A 14,020-nucleotide genomic window follows, 5' to 3' on the forward strand; every position below is an offset into this window, starting at 1 on the left:
GATGAGGAGAAGAATGAAGAGGAGGAGAATGAGAGGGGAGGAGAATGAGAAGGGAGGAGAACGAGAGGGGAAGAGAATGAGAGGGGAAGAGAATGAGAGGGGAAGAGAATGAGAGGGGAAGAGAATGAGAGGGGAAGAGAATGAGAGGGGAAGAGCATGAGAGGGGAGGAGGATGAGAGGAGAGGAGAGCAAAGGAAAGAAAAATGAGAGGGAGGAGAATAAGAGTGGAGTTAGGTTTTAAAGAGCAAGATACAAGGAGAGAGAGAATAAAGGAAGGATCAGTGAAATCAAATTTAGTAGATTTTCTTAATATATTTGATACGTTATTTTTATTAATAAAATATCTTGACACGTCACATAGGTTATTATACTAAGAAACACGTAAGTGGTGCACCTGGCCTGAAGCTAAGCTCCTTTGATGCATGCTTGATCACTAAGGCTGTTGCTGTTAGCAACCCACAGCTTACATAGCTACCACAGTTAGACTCCTGAAAAATGGGAACTGATTCTTAGTGTGTCTGAGGAAGTGAAATTACTGAGAAGAATACGAGAGTCAAAGGACAGAAACAGCGTACAGACACGTGAAGACTGTCTACAAGGACGATCAAGGACAGAAACAGCGTACAGACACGTGAAGACTGTCTACAAGGATGATCAAGGACAGAAACAGTGACAGACACGTGAAGACTGTCTACAAGGATGATCAAGGACAGAAACAGTGACACACGTGAAGACTGTCTACAAGGATGGTCAAGGACAGAAACAGTGACAGACACGTGAAGACTGTCTACAAGGATGGTCAAGGACAGAAACAGTGACAGACACGTGAAGACTGTCTACAAGGATGGTCAAGGACAGAAACAGTGACAGACACGTGAAGACTGTCTACAAGGATGGTCAAGGACAGAAACAGTGACAGACACGTGAAGACTGTCTACAAGGATGGTCAAGGACAGAAACAGTGACAGACACGTGAAGACTGTCTACAAGGATGGTCAAGGACAGAAACAGTGACAGACACGTGAAGACTGTCTACAAGGATGGTCAAGGACAGAAACAGTGACAGACACGTGAAGACTGTCTACAAGGATGGTCAAGGACAGAAACAGTGACAGACACGTGAAGACTGTCTACAAGGATGGTCAAGGACAGAAACAGTGACAGACACGTGAAGACTGTCTACAAGGATGGTCAAGGACAGAAACAGTGACAGACACGTGAAGACTGTCTACAAGGATGGTCAAGGACAGAAACAGTGACAGACACGTGAAGACTGTCTACAAGGATGGTCAAGGACAGAAACAGTGACAGACACGTGAAGACTGTCTACAAGGATGGTCAAGGACAGAAACAGTGACGACTGTCTACAAGGATGGTCAAGGACAGAAACAGTGACAGACACGTGAAGACTGTCTACAAGGATGGTCAAGGACAGAAACAGTGACAGACACGTGAAGACTGTCTACAAGGATGGTCAAGGACAGAAACAGTGACAGACACGTGAAGACTGTCTACAAGGATGGTCAAGGACAGAAACAGTGACAGACACGTGAAGACTGTCTACAAGGATGGTCAAGGACAGAAACAGTGACAGACACGTGAAGACTGTCTACAAGGATGGTCAAGGACAGAAACAGTGACAGACACGTGAAGACTGTCTACAAGGACGGTCAAGGACAGAAACAGTGACAGACACGTGAAGACTGTCTACAAGGATGGTCAAGGACAGAAACAGTGACGACTGTCTACAAGGATGGTCAAGGACAGAAACAGTGACAGACACGTGAAGACTGTCTACAAGGATGGTCAAGGACAGAAACAGTGACAGACACGTGAAGACTGTCTACAAGGATGGTCAAGGACAGAAACAGTGACAGACACGTGAAGACTGTCTACAAGGATGGTCAAGGACAGAAACAGTGACAGACACGTGAAGACTGTCTACAAGGATGGTCAAGGACAGAAACAGTGACAGACACGTGAAGACTGTCTACAAGGATGGTCAAGGACAGAAACAGTGACGACTGTCTACAAGGATGGTCAAGGACAGAAACAGTGACAGACACGTGAAGACTGTCTACAAGGATGGTCAAGGACAGAAACAGTGACAGACACGTGAAGACTGTCTACAAGGATGGTCAAGGACAGAAACAGTGACAGACACGTGAAGACTGTCTACAAGGATGGTCAAGGACAGAAACAGTGACAGACACGTGAAGACTGTCTACAAGGATGGTCAAGGACAGAAACAGTGACAGACACGTGAAGACTGTCTACAAGGATGGTCAAGGACAGAAACAGTGACAGACACGTGAAGACTGTCTACAAGGACGGTCAAGGACAGAAACAGTGACAGACACGTGAAGACTGTCTACAAGGATGGTCAAGGACAGAAACAGTGACAGACACGTGAAGACTGTCTACAAGGATGATCAAGGACAGAAACAGTGACAGACACGTGAAGACTGTCTACAAGGATGGTCAAGGACAGAAACAGTGACAGACACGTGAAGACTGTCTACAAGGATGGTCAAGGACAGAAACAGTGACAGACACGTGAAGACTGTTTACAAGAATGATCAAGGACAGAAACAGTGACAGACACGTGAAGACTGTCTACAAGGATGGTCAAGGACAGAAACAGTGACAGACACGTGAAGACTGTCTACAAGAATGATCAAGGACAGAAACAGTGACAGACACGTGAAGACTGTCTACAAGGATGGTCAAGGACAGAAACAGTGACAGACACGTGAAGACTGTCTACAAGGATGGTCAAGGACAGAAACAGTGACAGACACGTGAAGACTGTCTACAAGGATGATCAAGGACAGAAACAGTGACAGACACGTGAAGACTGTCTACAAGGATGATCAAGGACAGAAACAGTGACAGACACGTGAAGACTGTCTACAAGGATGATCAAGGACAGAAACAGTGACAGACACGTGAAGACTGTCTACAAGGATGGTCAAGGACAGAAACAGTGACAGACACGTGAAGACTGTCTACAAGGACGGTCAAGGACAGAAACAGTGACAGACACGTGAAGACTGTCTACAAGGACGGTCAAGGACAGAAACAGTGACAGACACGTGAAGACTGTCTACAAGGACGGTCAAGGACAGAAACAGTGACAGACACGTGAAGACTGTCTACAAGGATGGTCAAGGACAGAAACAGTGACAGACACGTGAAGACTGTCTACAAGGATGGTCAAGGACAGAAACAGTGACAGACACGTGAAGACTGTCTACAAGGACGGTCAAGGACAGAAACAGTGACAGACACGTGAAGACTGTCTACAAGGACGGTCAAGGACAGAAACAGTGACAGACACGTGAAGTCTGTCTACAAGGACGGTCAAGGAAGTAATCGCTATAGTTTCATACAAACTAGTACAAATTATTGCAGATCAAATTAGAGATGAGATCAGAGCTGGAGTGATGACTGGAGTGATGACTGGAGTGATGACTGGAGTGATGACTGGGGTGATGACTGGAGTGATGACTGGAGTGATGACTGGAGTGATGACTGGAGTGATGACTGGAGTGATGACTGGGGTGATGACTGGGGTGATGACTGGAGTGATGACTGGAGTGATGACTGGAGTGATGACTGGAGTGATTGGGGTGATGACTGGAGTGATGACTGGAGTGATGACTGGGGTGATGACTGGAGTGATGACTGGAGTGATGACTGGGGTGATGACTGGGGTGATGACTGGGGTGATGACTGGAGTGATGACTGGAGTGATGACTGGAGTGATGACTGGAGTGATGACTGGGGTGATGACTGGGGTGGTGACTGGAGTGATGACTAGAGTGATGACTGGGGTGATGACTGGAGTGATGACTGGGGTGGTGACTGGAGTGATGACTGGAGTGGTGACTGGGGTGGTGACTGAAGTGATGACTGGGGTGATGACAGGAGTGATGACTGGAGTGATGACTGGAGTGATGACTGGAGTGATGACTGGGGTGATGACTGGGGTGGTGACTGGGGAGATGACTGGAGTGATGACTGGAGTGATGACTGGGGTGATGACTGGGGTGATGACTGGGGTGATGACTGGGGTGATGACTGGGGTGATGACTGGGGTGATGACTGGGGTGATGACTGGGGTGATGACTGGAGTGATGGCTGGGGTGATGGCTGGAGTGATGACTGGAGTGACGACTGGAGTGATGACTGGAGGGATGACTGGAGCGATGGCTGGAGTGATGACTGGAGTGATGACTGGAGTGATGACTGGAGTGATGACTGGGGTAATGACTGGGGTGATGACTGGAATGATGACTGGAGTGATGACTGGGGTGATGACTGGGGTGATGACTGGGGTGATGACTGGGGTGATGACTGGGGTGATTAGAGTGATGACTAGTGATGACTGGAGTGATGACTGGAGTGACGACTGGAGTGGTGACTGGAGTGGTGACTGGGGTGATGCCTGGAGTGATGACTGGAGTGATGACTGGGGTAATGACTGGGGTGATGACTGGAATGATGACTGGAGTGATTAGAGTGATGACTAGAGTGATGACTGGGGTGATGACTGGGGTGATGACTGGGGTGATGACTGGGGTGATGACTGGGGTGATGACTGGAGTGATGGCTGGGGTGATGGCTGGAGTGATGACTGGAGTGACGACTGGAGTGATGACTGGAGGGATGACTGGAGCGATGGCTGGAGTGATGACTGGAGTGATGACTGGAGTGATGACTGGAGTGATGACTGGGGTAATGACTGGGGTGATGACTGGAATGATGACTGGAGTGATTAGAGTGATGACTAGAGTGATGACTGGGGTGATGACTGGGGTGATGACTGGGGTGATGACTGGGGTGATGACTGGGGTGATGACTGGGGTGATGACTGGAGTGATTGGAGTGACGACTGGAGTGACGACTGGAGTGATGACTGGAGGGATGACTGGAGCGATGGCTGGAGTGATGACTGGAGTGATGACTGGAGTGATGACTGGAGTGATGACTGGGGTGATGACTGGGGTGATGACTGGAATGATGACTGGAATGATGACTAGAGCGATGACTGGGGTGATGACTGGAGTGATGACTGGAGTGATGACTGGAGTGATGAATGGGGTGATGAATGTGGTGATGCCTGGAGAGATGAAAGGAGGGATGACTGGAGAGATGACAGGAGGGATGACAGGAGGGATGACAGGAGGGATGACAGGAGGGATGACAGGAGGGATGACAGGGGGGATGACAGGAGGGATGACTGGAGGGATGACTGGAGGGATGACTGGAGGGATGACAGGAGGGATGACAGGAGGGATGACAGGAGGGATGACAGGGGGGATGACAGGGGGGATGACAGGGGGGATGACTGGAGGGATGACTGGAGGGATGACTGGAGGGATGACAGGAGGGATGACAGGAGGGATGACAGGAGGGATGACAGGAGGGATGACAGGGGGGATGACAGGAGGGATGACAGGAGGGATGACTGGAGGGATGACTGGAGGGATGACTGGAGGGATGACAGGAGGGATGACAGGAGGGATGACAGGAGGGATGACAGGGGGGATGACAGGAGGGATGACAGGAGGGATGAGAGGAGGGATGACAGGAATGATGACAGGAGGGATGACAGGAGGGATGACAGGAGGGATGACAGGAGGGATGACTACAAACAGTGGTAAATTACAATTATCCTATAATATTATCCATGATAAAACACCGTGTTTCTCACCACTTGTTTCACTTACATTACAATATTTCTTCTCTGTTAAAGCTCAGGTTTAAGTAGAAGACCTGTATAAAAAAATAAAAGTATTTAACAGATAAAGTGGGTAGTGAAACTGAACAGTCACTGCAGGAACACATCACTGCAGGAACACATCACTGCAGGAACACATCACTGCTGGAACACATCACTGCTGGAACACATCACTGCAGGAACACATCACTGCAGGAACACATCACTGCAGGAACACATCACTGCAGGAACACATCACTGCTGGAACACATCACTGCAGGAACACATCACTGCAGGAACACATCACTGCAGGAACACATCACTGCAGGAACACATCACTGCAGGAACACATCACTGCAGGAACACATCACTGCTGGAACACATCACTGCAGGAACACATCACTGCAGGAACACATCACTGCAGGAACACATCACTGCAGGAACACATCACTGCAGGAACACATCACTGCTGGAACACATCACTGCAGGAACACATCACTGCAGGAACACACTGCAGGAACACATCACTGCAGGAACACATCACTGCAGGAACACATCACTGCTGGAACACATCACTGCAGGAACACATCACTGCAGGAACACATCACTGCAGGAACACATCACTGCAGGAACACATCACTGCTGGAACACATCACTGCAGGAACACATCACTGCAGGAACACATCACTGCAGGAACACATCACTGCAGGAACACATCACTGCAGGAACACATCACTGCTGGAACACATCACTGCAGGAACACATCACTGCAGGAACACATCACTGCAGGAACACATCACTGCAGGAACACATCACTGCAGGAACACATCACTGCAGGAACACATCACTGCAGGAACACATCACTGCAGGAACACATCACTACAGGAACACATCACTACAGGAACACATCACTACAGGAAAACATCACTGCAGGAACACATCACTGCAGGAACACATCACTGCAGGAACACATCACTGTGGGAACACATCACTGCATGAACACATCACTGCAGGAACACATCACTGCAGGAACACATCACTGCAGGAACACATCACTACAGTAGCACATCACTACAGGAACACATCACTGCAGGAACACATCACTGCAGGAACACATCACTACAGGAACACATCACTACAGTAGCACATCACTGCAGGAACACATCACTGCAGGAACACATCACTGCAGGAGCACATCACTACAGGAACAATCACTGCAGGAACACATCACTTCAGGCACACATTGTCATGTAGGGAGGTATTGAAATGATGGATATAAGTGGGGGACATGGGAGTAAGGGAGTCAGTAGGCAGGGGATAGGCAGGCGAGGTTTTTAGGATTAGCGGAGGTAGGTAATGTGAGATCACTGGTGACGCCAGGTCGCCATCTGGAGAAGACCCGGGCCGGAAGTACCGGCAAATCCCTAACTAATGAATGTCACTGGTGACTACACCTTCACCTCTCATTCATTACTTTACCCACCACACTGCTCACCCTCTCACTACTTGAAATAAAACAATGAATAAAAGAGCACATAACGGGGACAGTGAATATTACTATTCTATTTAAAAACAGTTTATTATTAAGTCTTTGTACAATAATATATTTAGGAACAGGAGAACATTATTGTGTTTAGATAAACTGGGTGGTATGTATAAGCAGTGAGACAGGGAATACAATCAACTTGACGAAAATGAATATAACTTACAATATAGTTCAGAGAACAGTTTACCACAGGAACTAAGCCACAGGTTCCAAGACCTACACAGCATGAGTACTGCTTCAAGCCAGTACTCTGTCCAATGTCTCCAACAGTCTCCTCCAGAGACTTCAGCAGCCTTCTCCGGAGCCCTGCACCACAGCAGCAGCTCGTCTTGAATCTCCTGCTCAGAGCTCTGCACACAGCAGCAGCTCTGCTCGAAGTCCCTCGGTCATTCTCTTCCTTGGGCTTATATGGTGGTCCAAGCACCCTCCACAACGGGGTGTGCACCACGTGTTACGACCTGACGCCGAGATCTGACTCCAGTGACGAACAAAGGAGCTGAGACTTGAGCCGAAAAGGCGTGGCTAATAACCATTTGCCAAGGCAAGGTGTGACCATATAATTAGGTCTCCCTAGAGACCTCACAAGCCTAGCTGAACTACATCACATCACTGCAGGAACACATCACTACAGGAACACATCACTGCAAGAACACATCACTGCAGGAACACATCACTGCAGGAATACATCACTGCAGGAACACATCACTGCAGGAACACATCACTGCAGGAACACATCACTGCAGAAACACACCACTGCAGGAACACATCACTGCAGGAACACATCACTGCAAGAACACATCACTGCAGGAACACAGTAACAGGTGAAGGACATGCATATCAGATGCATAATTTGCGAGGCTACCAAACTTCAGAATAACCTTTAAAAACCTTAATAAAATATTCAGGGTGGAATACCCACCTGATCAAGTACATTCACGAGTTTGAAAACATCCTAAGGTTCGCAACCAGACTAGTCCAATAGCTAACAGGAGTGCACTGTGAGGAAAGACTAAAGGAAATGAACTTAACTTTGAGTAGAGAGCCTAGATGCCTAAAGTATACTTCCGGGGGTCAATACCCCTGAGACCTAGTCCCATACCAGGCCTCCTCGTGGATCAAGACTTGATCCACCAGGCTGTTACTGCTTACCTCAAGCAGTGGTAAGAATGTAGTGATCAAGAGTATGAGATCTGACATTATCAAAAGTCTCACACTTCTCTACTGAATGATTGGCGTTTGTCTTATACTTTGTTTCAGTTTTTATTTCCTCCATAGCGCATCAACTGAAACTTGTCCTCCTTAAACATCATATTGTTGTCTGAGGCCCAGGGGTACACTTGAGGCCCACGGGTAAACTTGAGGCCCACGGGTAAACTTGAGGCCCACGGGTAAACTTGAGGCCCACGGGTAAACATGGTTTACTCCCAGCTGAAGTTTTGTTGCATTTTCAATGAACGTCACTCTTATAGAGATTCTGGTGTCATCAAAAAAAGTTATTCAGGAAACGTTTCGCCACACAGTGGCTTCATCAGTCCAATACAAAGAGGAAGGCGTAAGGAGAGGAGGAGTATGAGGTTTGAAAAACCGACAATTTGAAGATTGAGACACTTATGCAGCATATGGGAATCTTTATACCTCATACTCCTCCTCTCCTTACGCCTTCCTCTTTGTATTGGACTGATGAAGCCACTGTGTGGCGAAACGTTTCCTGAATAAAGATTCCCATATGCTGCATAAGTGTCTCAATCTTCAAAAAAAGTTATGGTGATTAATATGCTTGTCTGTGCCGGATATGACAATGAGAAACAAAAGTGGAGTGAGTACTCCAGTGAAAACTGAGTGTTGTAGAGATGATAATATACAAGACTGGAATAAATAACTATATGAATATATTGATAAGGAAATAATTATATGGCAGGATCAGTGATGGACATGAACACAAACTAGTCACAGAGATATAAAATTCTTTATCAGTCTCAGGTTAACAAGTGCAATATATATATATATATATATATATATATATATATATATATATATATATATATATATATATATATATATATATATATATATATATGCGCAAAACAACCACTCTGAAAGAATAGAGAAATTCCAAGCGCTTTCGTGACTACTCACATTATCAAGGAACTATGAAAGTAAAGCATCCAAGGAAGCTATATAAGGGGTCTGGCCAACACCTCACTATCAGATCCCACAACGGTTAAACACCTGACGCGCGCCGACCCAACTTGGATAGGTCCTTTGCACAACTCAACCACAAACTATTCTACCCAAGAAAATTTAAAAATTATTATTTGTCCAGTGTATTATTAAATTCTTCCCAAATTCTATTAATTATAAATGGATCTAATTTATATAAACCAAAGGAAATATTCATATTATTGTCAAAACTGCTTTTTATGAAACAAGATTCAATTATATTCCTGTCGACCATGGACTTGCTTGATACTTTCTTGGAATCCAGCTGGCGCTAGACGTTTGATCCAAGGCAGCCAGGTTTTAGGGAGAAAGCTTACAGCTTTTCATCTCATCCCCTGCATGCATCAGCCTTACTAGAGATTTTAACAATGCAAGGAATTCGCAAGAGCAGGCGAAATATACACAAACACTGATCTCTGGCTGAAGGAGACTCGAACCTTGGAACAAGGTACTGGTCCAGTGTGGTGAGAATGGTAAGGCACTGCGTACCTTGTTCCAAGGTTCGAGGCTCCTTCAGCCAGAGATCAGTGTTTGTGTATATTTCGCCTGCTTTTGAGAATTCCTTTATATATATATATATATATATATATATATATATATATATATATATATATATATATATATATATATATATATATTAGTTTTAAGAGTAACATAACCAGAGGTCATAAATAAAAAAACAGTAATGACGATGAAGTTAAGAGGTGGGGCCGGGGAGCCGAGGATCGACCCCCAGCAAAAATAAATGGGCAAGAACACACAATCCAGATGAGTGTAGGAACGTAAAGTTATGAAAGTAGCAAGTCCTCTAGGCGGCGGTGCGGCCGTCTTCTTGTTGTTGTACAAAAATCAAATATTTAAGCAATTACTCACACAGTCAGAGCTTAGCAGGTGACGAAGCTGAAGACTGGTGGCGGCATGCCACCCCCACTCACCCAGGTGGCGGCATGCCACCCCCACCCATCCAGGTGGCGGCATGCCACCCGCACCCACCCAGCAACCCGAAATTAATATATATATATATATATATATATATATATATATATATATATATATATATGTCGTGCGAAATAGTATGTATAACTGGTCAATTAGCAAGAGCTCATTTAAATTTAAGTCCTTTTCGAAAATTTCTCTTATACGTTTAAAGATATATTTTTTTCATTAATGTTGATGTAAAAAATTTTAATTTTGCACCAAAAGAATCTTAGAAAACTTACCTAACCTTATTATAACAAGAACAATTTATTTTAGCCTAACCCAACTAAATATATTTTAGATTTGTTTACAATAATTTAATACTAAACAAACACAGTGAGATATATTTTTCTTGTTAGGTTCAGAATGATTTTGGCGAAATTATTGCATACACAAATTTTCACTTGTCCTATATGGCAAGATAAGCATTGCTATTTAAGCCAAGATCGCAAGTTCTGCCTATTCGGCACGACATATATATATATATATATATATATATATATATATATATATATATATATATATATATATATATATATATATATATATATATATATAGCTTAGCCCATTCCATAAACTTTACTGTTGAGTTTGAAGAAAATAACTCATTACCTTTTCTAGATGTTTTAATTATTAAGGGTAATAATGAATTCAAATTTAAAATTTACAGAAAACCTACAAATAACTGTTCCTATGTCCACTTATTCTTCGCATCAAGATAGTCAAACTGTCTATTTTCTCATCAACGTTTTTGAGAGCTTTACGAATTTGTAGTCCTGAGTTCATAGATGAGGAAATATCCAAAATTTATGAAATAGGTAATGATTTAAAATACCCAAGAAATGTAATTGATAAATCTTTTAAAGTTGCTAGAAATACTTTTTACAATCCAAAAAGGGACAACCATCCTTATTCAACTAAAAATATGTTGGTTCTCCCTTACCATGAAAACTTGGTTGATATGCCTTCTCTTAAGACTTTTAATATTAAAGTTGTATTCAAAAATCTTGATACAGTAAAAAAACTTTTGATAAAGAATTCCCCCCAAAATGCTGATGGATGTGTCTATAAGATTCCTTGTAAAATTTGCGATAAAGTTTATTACGGTCAAACTGGTAAAAATCTCGAACTAAGATTAAAACAACATAAATATAGCATTAGAACTGGACAAGATTCCAATGCTCTATTTATTCATGTAAGAGATTTTAACCATCCAATTGATTTTCAAAAAGTTGAGAAAGTAGTATCAAGCAAGTCCATGGTCGACAGGAATATAATTGAATCTTGTTTCATAAAAAGCAGTTTTGACAATAATATGAATATTCCTTTGGTTTATATAAATTAGATCCATTTATAATTAATAGAATTTGGGAAGAATTTAATAATACACTGGACAAATAATAATTTTAAAAATTTTCTTGGGTAGAATAGTTTGTTGGTGGTTGTGCAAAGGACCTGTCCAGTTGGGCCGGCGCGCGTCAGGTGTTTAACCGTTGTGGGATCTGATAGTGAGGTGTTGGCCAGACCCCTTTATATACCTTCCTTGGATGCTTTACTTTCATAGTTCCTTGATAATGTGAGTAGTCACGAAAGCGCTTGGAATTTCTCTATTCTTTCTGAGTGGTTGTTTTGCATATATATATATATATATATATATATATATATATATATATATATATATATATATATATATATATATATATATATATATATATATGTTTGTGTGTGTGTGTGCGCAGTAAGATCACGGTAAACAAGTGATTTCAGAATATGCAAAACAACCACTGTGAAAAAACAGAGAAATTCCAAGTGCTTTCGTGACTCCTTACATTATCAAGGAACAATGAAAGTAATGCATCAAAGGAAGGCATATAAAGGGTCTAGCCCACACCTCACTATCACATCCCACAACAAAGAAAATAACTCATTGCCTTTTTTAGATGTTTTAATTATTAAAGGGTAATAATGAATTCAAATTTAAAATTTACAGAAAACCTACAAATGACTGTTCCTATGTACACTATTATTCTTCACATCAAGATAGAGTTAAACTGTCTGTTTTCTCATCAATGTTTTTGAGAGCTTTACGTATTTGTAGTGCAGAGTTCATAGATGAGGAAATATCCAAAATTTATGAAATAGGTAATGATCTGAAATACCCAAGAAACATAATTGATAAATCTTTTAAAATTGCTAGAAATATTTTTTACAATCCAAAAAGGGACAACCAGCCTTATTCAACTAAAAATATGTTGGTTCTCCCTTACCATGAAAACTTGGTTGATATCCCTTCTCTTCTTAAAACTTATAATATAAAAGTTGTATTTAAAAATCTTGATACAGTAAAAAATTTTTTGATAAAGAATTCCCCCCAAAATGCTGACGGATGTGTCTATAAGATTACTTGTAAAATTTGTGATAAAGTTTATTACGGTCAAACTGGTGAAAGTCTCGAACTAAGATTAAAACAACATAAATATAGCATTAGAACTGGACAAGATTCCAATGCTCTATTTATTCATGTGAGAGATTTTAATCATCCAAATGATTTTCAAAAAGTTGAGAAAGTAGTATCAAGCAAGTCCATGGTCGACAGGAATATAATTGAATCTTGTTTCATAAAAAGCAGTTTTGACAATAATATGAATATTTCCTTTGGTTTATATAAATTAGATCCATTTATAATTAATAGAATTTGGGAAGAATTTAATAATACATTGGAAAAATAATAAATTTTAAAATTCTTAATTCTTGGGTAAATAGTTTGTTCGTGGGTTGTGTGAAGGACCTGTCTGGTTGGGCCAGGGGGCCTGCTGCAATGTTTTCTTGTGAGTCGTGCATCAGGTGTTGCCGTGTTGTGGGATGTGATAGTGAGGTGTGGGCTAGACCCTTTATATTATACGTTGGACTGCGTGCGGCCAGCAGTAACAGCCTGGTTGATCAGGCCTTGATCCACCGGGAGGCCTTGATCAGTCCTTGATCCATCGTGGACCGGGCCGCGGGGGCGTTGATCCCCGGAATAACCTCCAGGTAGACCCTACGAACCTTATACCGCCTCCAGAGACAGCACAATGTACGCATCGCCTTACCACTTGAGCCAGCGATCCTACAAGAATCACGCATGCAGCTCAGCTACATGTTTTTCTCGTGATCCGAGGACACTCGTGGCAGTGGTATCTCGAGGATTAATTTCAGCCTCCTGTTTCAATACCCACCTCAATAAGCAGTCTATTTAGCGGTATAAGGTTCGTAGGGTCGAGTCCTGGCCTGCCGCAGTTTGGTAAATGAGATTATATATATATATATATATATATATATATATATATATATATATATATATATATATATATATATATATATATATATATATATACATATATACACACTTCACAGAAACTAGAAACAAGATTACACAGAGAAATATCATAACCTGACGCCTTAAACCACTCAGATACAGATGCTTTATGACTCTGGGTGTCCAGCAGGAATATGAGCCGTGTTTCTCCAAAAAGTCGAGCACACACAACTACTGGAGTTGTGGAAGGAAAACT

Source organism: Cherax quadricarinatus, chromosome 51 (assembly GCF_038502225.1).
Source record: "Cherax quadricarinatus isolate ZL_2023a chromosome 51, ASM3850222v1, whole genome shotgun sequence".
Taxonomy (NCBI): Eukaryota; Metazoa; Arthropoda; class Malacostraca; order Decapoda; family Parastacidae; genus Cherax; species Cherax quadricarinatus.